The 15,197-nt window shown below is 35.6% G+C and overlaps 1 long non-coding RNA gene across 1 annotated transcript in view; it reads left to right on the top strand.

Moving 5' to 3' along the window:
- LOC131994887 (uncharacterized) overlaps window positions 1–15,197 on the top strand; it is a 347,364-nt gene that overhangs the window by 244,815 nt on the left and 87,352 nt on the right. The window contains exons 2-3 of the long non-coding RNA XR_009396920.1: window positions 7,889–8,018; window positions 8,211–8,369. This is a non-coding gene — a long non-coding RNA (uncharacterized LOC131994887). The remainder of the gene's footprint in view (window positions 1–7,888; window positions 8,019–8,210; window positions 8,370–15,197) is intronic.

Raw genomic sequence — 15,197 nt, 5'->3', positions numbered from 1 at the left:
AAACTAATTTTCGAACAGTTAAGCTTACAGAAGTTTTATACTCACCACCATAGGATGGGGGTAGTCAAAATATTCATCAAAGACACCATAAAGTATAAATGTGCTTGATCGTAGATGTAGCTCCCACATAAACCGATCTCCCAATTTGACTTCTTGAAGCCCGGGAAGACTCAATTTTTGTCCGATTTGGCTGAAATTTTGTATGTGGTATTCTGTTATGAATTCTAACAACTATGCTTAGTACAGTCCGAATCAGTCTATAATCTAGTATAACTCCCATATAAACCGATCTCCCTATTTGGCTTCTTGAGCCCTTACAAGCCTCAATTTTGAAATTTTGCATATACTGTACCGTTATAACTCCCAACAACTATGCCAAGTACAGTCCGAATCGGTCTATAACCTGATATAGCTCCCATATAAACCGATCTCCCTATAATTTTTGCTGATTTGACAGAAGTATGGTATGTAGAATCAAATTATGCCCTTCAACTTAATTTTTTTCGCATACATTTTTAGCAGAATCCATGGTAGTGGGTTCCCAATGTTCGGCCCGGCTAAAAACCTAAAAACATTGAAAAATTAAAGACGCCCCTATTTGTGTCGCTAATAATGGTTCACTGTTGTCTTTTTCAAAGATAAATTTTCTCACTTTCAACGATATTTCGACCTTCAAAGCAAAGCTAAGGATTCATTAATTCGGACAAAAATTTATTCAGTGTACTATATAAAGCTTAAGAGAGTTCTATTAAAATCAGTTGGATATTTTACCACTATGTGGTATCAAAATAATGGATGGCATGGATAAATGTCATGTCATCAAAGCGCAGAGGTTGGCATGTCCGCCCATGAAGGTATTAGATTTATTACCAAGCTCTTATTGTCTTTGGTGCCAGATCGAAATTGTTTTGATACCATACCAAAATAATTAAAATTTCATATTAATTTGTTTATGTATGTTAAAATTAACGCAAATGGTAATGTTAAATCTTGGAAAAACTCGATTTGTTTCATTCCGCAATTAATTCAATATGTTTACATACATTGATCTCAGCCGCGACATTTGTTTGATTACACCAACACACTCTTACTATTTTTCATCACATAAGATAATTTATGAAGAATTATGATATAGATATCTTCCTTGTCTTAATTATACGAATACCCATCGATACTGGCAAAGTGTCGTTTTTTCCTAAAAAAAAACTCAATTTTAAATCAAGTGTTAAGGTTTGTTAGTTTTTAACGAATGACTTTATCCACTTTCACTACTTCTATACTACACTACCAGCAGCAGATTTCCTTTAGTTGGGATTTTTTCTCACTCTCCCACTCTTTTAAGTCATAAGAAAATCCTTCTTGGCAAATTTCGAGAGTATCGTTTGACAATTAAGCACTTTATTGCAATATTTCTAAAGACCGGACGAACATATATATGGGAGCTATAGCTAAATCTGAACCGATTTTGAGCAAACTTCTTAGATTTACAACAATATCGCCGAGGAAAGCGTTGTACTAAATTTTTGGTCAATAAATGCGCTTGCAGTGCCTCGGGCGATATGTATATATGAGAGTTATATCTAAATCTGAAACGATTTCTAAAAGATTAACCAGTAATATGGAGAGTCAGGAGAAACTCACCAGTAATACTAAGAGTTTTCGAAATTTCGAGAGAATCGGACGAGCATATAGATTTGCTATATTTAAATCTGAACCAATTTCGACAAAACTCTTTAGATATTGTGGTATGATCACAAATGATCACATTATTGAAAGTTTTTAATTTTCTTGCAACAATTTATTTTGAATCTCAACGACCCAAAGTACAAATTTGTTGTTGAAAGGCACTCTTTTCAAGCCAACATATAACAACAACAACAGTATGGATAAGCAAGGCAAAAAACCATCTAACCAGCCAACCCATGTGCCTTGCTTCGGGTGGTGGTGTTTTTATTTTCTTTGTTCGGCTCGCACTACTTTGTCTCGTTCGTTTTACTGCTGCTCTCGGGTTTTCCTCTGTCATTGTATACTATTACCCTTAAAAACAAATTTTAATAATTTTGCTGCCGCAGAGTATTGAACTCATGATTGGTAGTCTAGGACGCATCCTCTTGCCTACCGACATCATCTTTATGCTGAAATAAATCAATACATACTCCTGCACATTAATAAGTCTCTCAATTAATTAAATTAAAAATTAAAATAATAAAAAAAGGTAAAAACCACTCTAAGAAATTTTTTTCTGAATACAAATTCATATTTTTTAAAAAATTTTTATGAATACGAAATTCATATTTTTTATGTCCGTCCGACCGGGGGACTTGAACCTAGGTTTGCAAGTCATGAATACATGGGAGATTTGTGCTCTACACGGTAGTACGCCTATTTTTATAACTACCTCAACTAAAGAATTTATTGAAAGTCAACAAAATTTCAATAATTTTGTCTGCCAAGTCTGCTGTAGAGACTTCCTTACGTACTTCAACAAAAAACGTATTCGATTCAAAGCTAAAATTCGTTGAGAATTTAAAGTTCTTTTCTAAGAGTTATTTTTTCTGTGCATACTTATCAATGGGTCTATCTCTCTTCCGTCTGGATGTTGTAAACAAATGCACTTACTTTTAATACCCTGTACATTGCAGTTTTAATACCCTGTACTAATGCAAAAAAAATCAGCTTTTAGCTTTTTTTCTTTGGGCCCTTGCAAGGCGCTTTCTATTGAATTCAATAAAAAATTTGTTTTTGCCATTTTTAACAGCTACCAGAAATGCGCGTCAACGAATTGGGTATATCAGAATAAGAAACGGTGGTGTGGGGCAAAATAGGAATTTCGCCTTGCGTTTTATCATGTTACGATCCCAAAACCAAACAAGAACAAATATTTATAATATAGTAATTATTTTGTAATTCTAAACATTTCTTCTAAATCAGATAAAATGCAATTGACACAAATATACATACATATGGTGTATGCAATCAATAGCTTATTTGTCTATCTCGAAACGAATTTTTCTCGTCACTCAAGAGTTTGTTTAAATTGCAATTCGAGCAAAAAAAGAGTAGTTTCGATGTATGAACAGATTCATCAAAGTCAAAAGAGCCAAAAACTCATCAAAAATAAATACTAAAACCGTTTATATAGACGAACATTGATCGGAAAAAGAAGCCTAGACGATCGAAAAGCAACCGTTCGACATCGACAAATAGGCTAAAGCAAAACATTTGACTCATTTCAGCTTCAGCTGTTTAAATGTTGCCAACGAAATGTAATGCAAATACAATGAAAATCGCTTGGAAACCGAGGAATCAACCAATTGCTTACGATTTGTAATCGCAAACTTCCGTGATTTTTTTTTAGCTTCTAATAACGATGTGAAAGCATTTTCGGCACACCTTAGATAAAGTTACAGAAATCTAGCGCACCAACAAAGGATAAATCGAGTTTTTGGATAACATCTTTTGTATGAATGTCTTAAATAACGTCCTATACCACAGGAAGTTATAACTTAGTGCAGTTGTTTGTAACACCCAAAAGAGAGAGCGATCGACTCATCATAAGTGTACAGGTCGACTCAGAAACACTTTTTGATTCAATCAATTTTAAATATGAACCTATAGGAACTCGAAAAAATCGGCTCAGATTTGGAAACAGCTTCCATATATATTCCGATTTGAATATATATCGTCCGATTTGAACTAAATTGCAATAACATGGACATTTGTCAACCGATTCTCACGAAATTTGGCACTAAAGTAGATAAATTTTATTGGAATCAGTTCAGATTTATATATAGCTCCAATATTGTATATGTATCTGCCGATTTTTTTTTTCCAGAGCCCTTGCAGGAGCATTCATCAAACGATCTTCTCATTATTTTGAACAACACTTAGAAATACTTGTTAAAGAATCCTATTCTTTTCAATTTCTTGTATATAAATCTCCCTTTACAAATCGAGTGTCATAGTTACTGCCGATCTGCCTCGAATAATTATTTCCTTCACAGATATTCAACACCAAGCGTTTTAAAACGCTTTGCTTTGCCATTTGAATTGCATGTTCACCCCATCGTTCTATTTAGAGCAGACAATAATTCAATTTGTTTTGCTTAGAATAAAGGTTTTTAGAGTAGTACAGTTCTCAGGTAGCATGCAAATAAGAAGCAAAGTTTTCAAGCACTTACACTATTGTCTTGAAAATTGACACTTTACTCGAATTAATTGCGAACTAATTTTGTTACGATAGTCTCATTTTCAATAGTCCTTATCAACGTTTATTATACCCTACACCACTACTGTAGTACAGGGTATTATAGCTTAGTGAGTTTGTTTCCAACACCCAAAAGGAAGAGAGATAGACCCATTGATAAGTATACCGATCGACCCAGAATCACTTTCTGATTCGATTTAGCTATGTCCGTCTGCCTGTCTGTCCATGTTAATTTGTGTACAAAGTATAGGTCGCAGTTTTTATCCGATCGTCTTTGGTACAGGCATGCATTTCGGCCTAGAGACGAAGCCTATTAAAATTGGAAAAAATCGGATCTATATATAGCTCCCATATATATGTTCATCCGATTTTCACTAATAATGCAATAAAAAGGTCATTTGTTAACCGATTCTGTCGAATTTTTGCTGGAAGGATTCTCTTATGGCCTAGATTTAGCTGTCATATATGTATATCTCCAGATTTTCACCCCAAGAGCCACTGCAAGCGCATTGTTTGACCAATCTTGCAAAAATTATCTTAGAAGTTTGCTCGGAATCGGTTCAGAATTATATATAGATCCCATATATACGTTCGTCAGATTTTGGGTAATTTGCCATAATGTTGTCATTTGTCAACCGTAGTTTTAGTTAACTAAGTTAACTAAATGATGCAGCCGGCATTTTAAGTATTGCAGAAGAGGGGGGGCATGACACGCTCTTCTAACTGGTGCACACCATCGAGTATCGCGTTGTGATGGATTTGAATAGTTCATCCCTCATTCATCAGAGAGAATTTTTAACCTCTAATTTTAAACAAGGTTTTAATTTCCATCCGGTTTCGTTGTAATTTGGTAAAATAAGTACACTTAATATTTTTACGATTTCTCCATTTAATTCAGAAATACAATTACAAAGCTTGGATCCTATTTTTAACAAAAATCTCTTTGTCCCTTCCAAATGCATACATACAGTCCACGTAATGTTAAATTGGTAATTCACACAATTGATGAAAGATATGTCAATGGTCCGTGAATAATGTATCAAAAACTAAAAATTTCTTATATTATTCTAAAAATGCAAAACTGAGTGGATGTTCCAATTTTGTTAATTTTTTGTGTAGACTTCCGCAATGTTATATCCTACATCATAAGAAGGAGTAAACTAACTTCATTATTCCGTTTGTAACATCTCAAAATATTGATCTAAGACCTCATAAAGTATATATATTCTTGATCGTTTTGACATTTTAAGCCGATGTACCCATGACCGTCGGTCTGCCTGTTCGTCTGTGGAAAGCACGCTAACTTTCGAAGAAGTAAAGCTAGGATAATGACATTTTGCACAAATACTTCCTTTAAGTGTAGGTCGGTTGGGATTGTAAATAGGCCATATCGGTCCACAGTTAGATATAGCACCCATATAAACCGATCTCCAGATTTTACTTCTTGAATCGAAATTCTTATCCGATTTTGCTGAAATTTGGCACAGTTACTGCATCTATGCCCTCTAACAAACGTGCCAATATGGTCTGAATCGGTCTATAACCTGATATAGCACCGATCTCCCTATATTATCTCTTGAGCAGCTATAGAGCGCAATTCTTACCCGATTCGGTTGAAATTTTGCGCAATGACTTCTACAACATCCTAACAAATGTAATCCATGGTGGAGGGTTTATAATATTCGGCCTGGCCGAACTTAGCACACTTTTACATATTTTGAAATATTTTTGATTTTTAATATTCGAAAAAATGCAAAAAGTGAAACATCCTCTCGGTTCTGTTTTCCACTGATGTACGTATATCTAATCGTAAACGATTTTAATAAAATTGACTTGCAATGTCGACAGTCGTAAGAGAGTACATGTTCTTTAGGATCTGTTGACAAATGAACACATTATAGCACTATGACTCAAAAATGGACGAACATATGGAAGTTACATGTTAATCAGAAAGAACGACCAACATTAATACATACACTTAGTAAAATTCATAAAATGGCACGTTGCGCAGTGGTCTCACTTGTATGAGAAAGTGCGACAAAAATGTTTCTAACCAAGCTATAGATCTGAAATTTCTGGGCAAAAAAAACTATCACAAAAAAATTATGACCCTTGGTCCATGTTTAGGTAAAGCCCCCATTTAGCGGTACTGCCCGATTTCACCTATTTTGAAGGGTTTGGCGGTATTATTGAACAAACTTTGCTGTCATTTAACATATTGGCTTCTTAGAGGGCAACAAATATGCAAACAAAAAATTATCGAGAAAGGTCCTCCATATTGCCATACTGCCCGATTTCATCTATTTTTTAAGTTTAGACCGCATTTTTCAACAAATGTCGCTGTAATTTGGCATTTTGGTTTTTAGAGAGAAAAACATGTGCAAAGTACAAATTCTCAAGATAGGTTTATGTTTGACTTAGCCCCCACATAGCGGTAGCGCACTAATTCTAGCTCTTGCAAGGATTATCTTGGACACCATATTCCAAAATTTACAAATGTCAAAAGACACATTCATAGTTTGCCTTAAAAATAAAATTCATTTAGGAACGAACAGTTAAAAAGGCATTAAGCTCGGCAGGACCGAAGTTTGGGTACCCCCCCCCACCTCGGGTATATTGATTTAAATTATAATTCGTCAAAATTCAGCAAAATAAAATAGAAAATTTGCCATTGTTGGGTTAAAGAACTTCAATCGAAAGATCGGTATATATGATAGCTATATTCAAATATGGATCATCTTAGGACATATTTAGCAAGAATATCGATGGGCCTAATGCAACTCACTGTGGCATATTTCAACAAAATCGGTTGATAAATGCGACGTTTATGGGCCAAAGGCCTTAAATCAGGAGATCGGTCTATATGGGGACTATATAAAGTATAGTCCGATATATCCCATCTTCGAACGTTATCACGTTATCTGCCTATAGACAAAACAAAGCTTCAGCGCAATATCTTTATTATCCCGCATCCTTCGCTGGTGGATATAAAAACACACATACGGAATTCTTCGCAACACTCAACAACAATACAAGGCGATTTCACAAATTTCATAGATTTGGACCAGAGATAAGATTAGTTTTTTAGTTCCCAGACAGCGAATTCTAATAAAATCAAAACTGGCATAATAATTATAATATTATTGGTTAAAAACAATTGCAGTACCCTTTAAATGAACTTCCATTTAAGAAAAAAATAATTTGCATACTACTTTTAAACAGTTTCCATTTTTAAGAGTCTCGACCTGATTTGCTTCGCTTCGCCAAGTACCATTACAAATCACAAAAACAATGTTGGAATATACAACTTAGATTTATTTGGAGATGATTTGTTGACTTTACAATGCAATTTGTCACAATCGTTTTTTGATGCCAAATTTTGAGAAGGTCGGATGATAAAGGCGCCGACAAAGAGTAAATCTGAAACTTTTAGACAAAAGTCATAAGAGAATCATATTAGGCAAATTTCGCAAGGATCGGTATATATATAGATAACCGGTATAACCAGTAGTGGTGTACGGTATGAAAATACAACTCTAACAACAAAATCTACATTTGTGTTTGTGATATACATATTGCTTGCATTTTTAGGTTAATCATTTTTCTGAACTTGTTTACATTTTCAATTCGTTTATCCTTTTCTTATGCATGCACAATACTTGTTTGGTTGTTTCTTTTCAGTTCAATACAATCAAGACTTTTCTGTATTTTTTTACATTGATGTTTGCGTTTCAACAAATTGAAATTAGAAAAATCAAAAACTTAACACATAACTAAATGCATTGAAAACGGATTGCTTCAAGATGACAAGGTAGGTTCAATGGAAATCAGTGCACTCCGTACGTTTTCGGAATTGTTGTGAAAAACTTTTACAATAAATCTTTGTTTTTTTTACACAATGATTAATTGTTTTAACTACTGGCTTTGCGTATTTAGTTTTATAAAAGCAGTTTTTTCACACATCCATCATATATATTTGTTTTTTTTTTATGGTGTTTTACAGTAGTTCATGTGAAAAGACGAACAGAATACAAACATTATCGAAACACTATTTGCAATATGTGAAACAGCATGAAAGCAGAGCAAAAAGGAGTGAGTTCGGAACTTATCGAAGAATTATAACTGCTGGATCACTAATGACATAGACCCTGTATTTGCCAAGGTGGGAAACCAGAATTGGGCAAACATCCACACAGTTGATATTTCGGTGCTGTGCAGCAAAACACGCGCAGCATGCATAAATTTACATTTGTCGAATTTGACATAAACGCACATACAAACACACATTCATTACTAAATGATGGCAACAATAATAAACTGCTTAAACAAACAAATCGCCCACTTGCCACCAAGTCGACCGCGCAACAACTCGGCTGAGTTCACTTCAATTCAGCTCAAATTTCTAATCTATGGAACTACATTTGCCATTTGTCCATTATAGGATGGGAAAGACATACACACATACATATGTAGTATGCACACATGCATGTGTTACTGTGGATGTGTTTTGTCATAGTTAACATGTCAAACGCTACTAATTTAGTTGTCATTTAGTTTATTTAATTAACAAACATTTTGTTGCAGGTGGCAATCATGGTGAAGTTGGATTTAATTGCAATTATTTGTTTAAGAACAAGTTACAGAGGTTTTGTGTAGTTTTTGCCCCATGATCGTTCGCCGAGTACGCTAATATTGTCGCCAAACTTTACCTGACGCAGAGAAGTAAATATGAGTTGCTGCGGGTGCCTATAGCGGCCTTGATCCCTATTATTTTGGCACTGTAGAGCGCAAAATATGCAATATCGGCTGTTAAGCATAATAGATACTATAGAACAAAAGATAGACCCATTGATAAGCATACGGATGAAGCCAAAAGTATGGACCGATTTTGATATTATTTGGCAGAGGATTTCAGATGGGTAACCACACACTCCCAATCGATTGAAAATTGTAGTTATTACGTGCTTATAAGTGCAAATCGGGCGAAATTTATATACGGAAGCCATATCTAAATTGATTATTATCAAAATACTTAGCGTTCGCCATTCAGCTAAAAAAGCGACTGCATCACACCCACAGTAGTGGCGCAGTGTAAAGTTCATGTTTTAGCCATAAATGCCATATAAATGTGCACTTTGTTTAAGAATTTCATACTAGGACCTAAAATTCTCAACTGGATCCCCAAGGAAGTACTACATCTAAGTTTGGATGCCGTGTCGGCATGGCTTATAGTCAACTCATCGCCATAATATTTATTTTGTGTTTTGCTTATTGGCATAAAAAGGAAAAAATAAATAAAGGGTTTGCGTTTCCCCATTCGGAATAAAAGTTTTTACTACATAGCGTGGGACAGTCTCTTCTCTATCGAGCCGAAATTTTTGCAATTTTGCACGGATTTGCCATAGTTTGTTTACGAAGTACTTTATTGCCCATTTGAACACCAACCGAGCATCACTAAATCGGCTCAGTACTGGATATAGCTTCCATATAATGATATCGCCTAAGTAAAAGTATGTTCTTTCTCAAATGGGACTACTTGCATGTGGTCCCATTTCTCAAATTCATTATCTCTATTTCAAATGGCTTACTTCAGCCAAGTTTGGACGCCTCAGAAAGCAAAGCCACATTGTTTGATTGGTGTCTATGTTGAGGCATATTCATGTGGGCGAGTGCAAAATTTAGTGTAATGTGAAACGCATTCTAATTATCATATCAGCGACTATATTTAAGCCTCGAAGTGGTTGCCAGCGAGTGGTGGGTGAGTGGCGCGCCATTCCACTGCACGAGGCGGATGACTACTCATGATAATAGTGATGAGTAAGTTGTCTTGTGCATAATTGGAACACACTCTGTATAATTTGGAGTGCGCTTAAATGGATGACCTCAGATACTCTTTTTCAGATTTCCAAAGTGAATCTTAATAGCATCGGGTGGGAGATTAAATCACTGCACAACGAACCGACGGCGCTGGCCAATTGTGGCTGTTGCGTTTGTGCGTTCTCCATTATTCAATTCAATTGAATAGTCAATAGTAATAAATCTGCATTTTATTAACAATTAATTGATTGTCATTTAGGAAATTGTGTGCGTGTGCCAAAAAAGCCGCAAACACGGCCGAGCTGCAAATTCCATTAATATGTAATATTTCAGAATATATCATGCGATCTATGCTGCGGTTGGTTGAAACGTTGGATGACATTCTCATTAGTTTGCATGGCCAGCCGAGGGGGCAGAGGCCGGCATTTTATTCAGATATGATGTCATTAAAACTAAAATAATTGATTAGGTTTTGTTCAACTGGTGTTGGCATTCCACTTGTTGCTAATGCTTTTGCTCACGCTCCCCTTGGGCTTAGATGCAATTGCAACATGATATTGAGTGAAAAGAATGACAGACTCACAGGGCCACTTGGGTTAAAGTTGAAACAGTGAGTGAAATCATGAATGATGGAAACACTCACGAGAAAATCACGACTAAAGCCTAGTACTGACTTCATTCACAGCGAAAATGCCTGTTTAATTATTGCGAGATCCGACGGACTCTATTTTTTGTCAGAACACAAACAAAAGTCAAACAACAAAGACAACAGTATGGAAGCGGAGTTGATTCGGCCCATATCGTGACCATTTAATTACATATGCAAATAAAATTGTGCGAAATTTATCCTGATGCAGCGACATGTCGCTACTATTTTGCTCAGTTCCACTTGTACGGAATGTATTCGCATTATCATCGTCTACATATTTAACAGTTTTGGCAGTTTTTCGTGTGAAAATTCAAAGCCAGTACTAGGTTTAAAGTTTAAAAATATAACGAAAAACAAAATTTTTTGCATTCTCTCAAATCATACGGTATTTTAACATAAGAATCTGTTTAAAGGTTTGATTTCTATTCTACTTTCGAAATAGTCGCGGAAATTGTTAATTGTTCCTCTGATACATTTTATATATCAATTTTCGTACGTTCAAATGCTATCTGATGGAAAAATATTTGTTTAACCGTAACTCGTGAGTTTTTCGTCGTGATTTTATCGTGAGTTGTGCGTACCTCGTGATTTTGCCGTGAGTCCTGATAGTCTCGTGAGTCGTGGGCGTCTCATGAGAGTTACGTGAATCGTGAGTACCTCTTGAGTCATAAGTTTCTCGTGAGTCGATATAAAAAGGTGTGTGTGAGTAAATTTTTTTCGTGAGTTTAAGTGGAAAATCACTCATGCGCACATTTCTAAGACATATGTGGACAGGCAGCTGGTATACGGAGAAAAGTCGGGCTTATTTATGACTTTGTTCACATACACAGTCAGATTACTTTGCTAACAAAAAATTTTCTGTTCATGCCCTTACACGGGAACTACCATAGTTCGAAATCTCTTTAAACTACCTTTAATAACAATCACCTATAACAACAACATAAGACTAGAACACTGGCTGGAAGAATAAATAAAAAACTTGAGAAACAGCTTACAAGCTCGTCTCTATATAATTAGGCTTCGTTAGCTTCCAAATTAATTACACTAAAAAATTCTTGTCCTAACTTAGACGATTTGAGCCTTTGGTGATCCATTTATTGCTTGATACTTAGGAAATTATGAAGAAATTTATCTTAATCAATGTTAAAGATCCGACTATCCCCTCCTATTGCTGACGACACTTGTGAGGTAATTAGCTTAGGTAATCAGCCCTGTAAACTATGTTGAAATATAGCGGAATTTTTATAATGGGTAACACAACATTCAATACCGAATTTCGGGCAAATTTGTTGAAAATTTTAATAACTACGACCTTATATCTGTAAATAGGGTGATCTATATATAAAGGAGCTAAATGTAACTCAAAGCCGATTTTTACCTCAATCCATAGTGTTTGTCTTTTGGCTAAAAAATGTGAAAAATTTAGTGATGATTGGTTAACAAATGTGATTATAAAAAAAAAAATTATAAAAAAACGAGGAAAAATTAAGCAGATAGGATACGCGGAAAGGATACATGGCTAAGCCGATTCAGAAGAAATTTCTGAGTTGAATTATCCTTATTATCATAGCCAAAGTAGGGATGCAGTCTACAGTTTTTGTTTTTATAATAAACTAGCTGAGCCCGGCCCTCTCTGCTGCACCCGATAATGCCCAGTTGGAGAGCGTTATCTAAATTTGTAATTTTCTGCTTAATTTCAGTTGAAAATTTATTCCAACTTTCTTGTGGATTTTCGACACTCAAAAATATACTCAATTTCGTGCTCTACTCCCAAAGACCTTTCATTTCCAAGGTCCATATTGCCATGGTCGATAAATAAGTCTGATTCGAGGGTTTGTTTTGGGTAAGGTTACCCACGAAAAGCTTAGTCCCTCAATTGGATATCAGATTCGTTTTCTACTCTCAAATACCTTTTGTTTGATTCCCATATTGGTCAATAAATTCATTTGGCGGGTTTTGGGGGTAAGCGGTCCTCCTAAGCACACCATCCCAGATTTCGATGCCAAGATTCTGTTTTTGCATTGTTGTAAGTATGCAAACAAAATTTTGGGTCCATAATGCACCATCTGTGAAAATTTCAATAAAATCGGTTCAGCCGTTTTTGAGCCTATATGGAACACACAAACAAACAAATCAACAAATCATTTTCATATACATATATAGAGAGTTTAGCTCGGCCAGCATCGCTGCTCCTTCATTTTCACCATATGAAAAATATGTTTCTTATTTTTTTACTCTAAAATTTTGACAACATTTTAACTAATAACTTTTTTTCTCTAAATTTCTTTTTTCTATGGCACCAACCAACATTAAACGCCATCAACCGCAACGAAATTCCTATATTTTATTTTTCTTTATATAAAAGAACCGATAGGTTGTCAAAACAAAGATAAATGTTGTATGATTAATTTTGACCACTCTGTCCTCTCTCTGTTCATGTTGGCTTCTCCAAATTAGCGTCTTTTACTGGCTGTTTTCAAGTGGAACAACTAAATGCAACTGGATCAACTAATACCAATTGAAAACAGCCAGTAGATGGCGCAAATTTAAATGTTAGTGCTACTCGCTTAGAGTGGCATGTATATAAATGACTATATGGTTGTATATAAATAACTATGTGGTTGTATATAAATGACTATATTCTTATTATTACCTATTAAATGGTCATCATTTTGTCTTGTTGTATTGTATTGTTGTAATATTGCCATATTAAACGATTTTCTGTGGTAAAGAACTAATTTGCCAGTCTATATTTTTGGTGCGGTGGCTACAGTTCTTACTATTAAACCATGTAAAACTTTTGAACAAGAAAAGTGTTGCCCAGCCTTGTCTATCTATGAGCTAAAAATTGTTGCAACCTAAACGTTAAGGTTTGCAACTCCTGCTATCGCCCTGAACGTCATAATTTTGGGGGTATGGCGGCCTACATTTTTTTGTGTCCCCACACATTACTTAAATCACTCAGTGTCATGTTAGGTTATTATACAGCCGTTTGGTGGAGGGCGTCTATAGGTCCATCGTCCATCTGCCACTTGAGCACAAATTTGAATGACGCACTCTACTCAAACAAATCTTTCCCTTGATTCACCATTGATTTAGTGGGTCAAATAACCTATTGGAGGCCATTTTAAGAGGTAAAGCACCACCTAGATTCTTCGACACAAAGTTTGATGTCATATTCGCAATCTGCTCTCAAATGCCGTTCATTTAAATTTCATCAAGCTATGATCGAGTAATATTACCATTTGAGTGGCTTATCGGGGATGGGGCAACCATCAATTACTTGGACCTCATTTTTTATGTCATATTCGTAGTCTACTAACGAATACCTTTAATTTGAATATTATATTGATATGTACGTCCAACATGTATGTTTTGAGCAGTTTTTGGGGTTGGGCGACCCCTTGGATACTTGATGTTTTTGTACCGTATTCTTATTCTACTCTCCAATATCTTTTCTTTGATACCCATATTGTCCCTATCGGTCCACTTTTGATTTGGGAGGCGTTTTTAGGGTAACGGGGGAGGGTCGCCCCCTTCCTATATCAACAAATTATATAGCTTATATCTCCTTCCTGAGCTTATACGTAATCTACACCCTTTCATTCGAGGCCCAAATTCTCATTATCGTCCTATAAACCTTCTTTGGGGTCGGGGAGGCCCCCAAATTAATTGGACCAAATTTGTAATATAAAATTCGTACTCTACCCTTGAATACCTTTCATTTAAGTCCCATATTGTCCCGATCGGTTTTTGGGTGGTACTTTTGGGGTAAGGGGAATGGTCCGCGCCCTGGCGATATCAAAAAAGGAGCAATAGGCTATGCTCCTTCCGGACCACTCCCCACAATCTGTGAAAATTGCAAATAAATCGATTCAGCCGTTTTTAAGTCTATACGGAACAAACAAATTTATCAACATACAAACAAACACCAATTCATTTTTATACCCTCCACCATAGTATGGGTGTATACTGATTTCGTCATTCTGTTTGTAACATCTCGAAATATGCGTCTGAGACCCCATAAAGTATATATATTCTTGATCGTTGTGTCATTTTTAATCGATCTATCCATGTCCGTCCGTCCGTCTATCAGTCAGTCGAAAGCACGCCGACTTTCGAGGTAAAGCTAGCCGCTTGAAATTTTGCACAAATATTTGTTTTTAACGTAGGTCGGTTTTGATTGTAAATGAGCCAAATCGGTCCATGTTTCGATATAGCTGCCATATAATTCGTTCTTGGGTCTAGACTTCTTGAGCCTCTAGAGGGCACAATTCTCGTCCGATTTGACTGAAATTTGCACGTGGTGTTTTGGTGTCACTTCCAACAACAGTATTAAGTATAATTCAAATTGGTACATAATCTGGTATAACTGCCATATAAGCCGATCTTGGATCTTGACTTCTTGAGCCTCTAGAAGGCACAATTCTCATCCGATTTGGCAGAAATTTTGTACAAAATGACCTTCAACATACGTGTCTAATATGGTCTGAATCGATCAATAGCTTGATATAGCTCCCATAT

This window comes from Stomoxys calcitrans, chromosome 2 (assembly GCF_963082655.1).
Source record: "Stomoxys calcitrans chromosome 2, idStoCalc2.1, whole genome shotgun sequence".
Classification (NCBI taxonomy): Eukaryota; Metazoa; Arthropoda; class Insecta; order Diptera; family Muscidae; genus Stomoxys; species Stomoxys calcitrans.
This window is presented reverse-complemented; position numbering and strand designations above follow the sequence as displayed.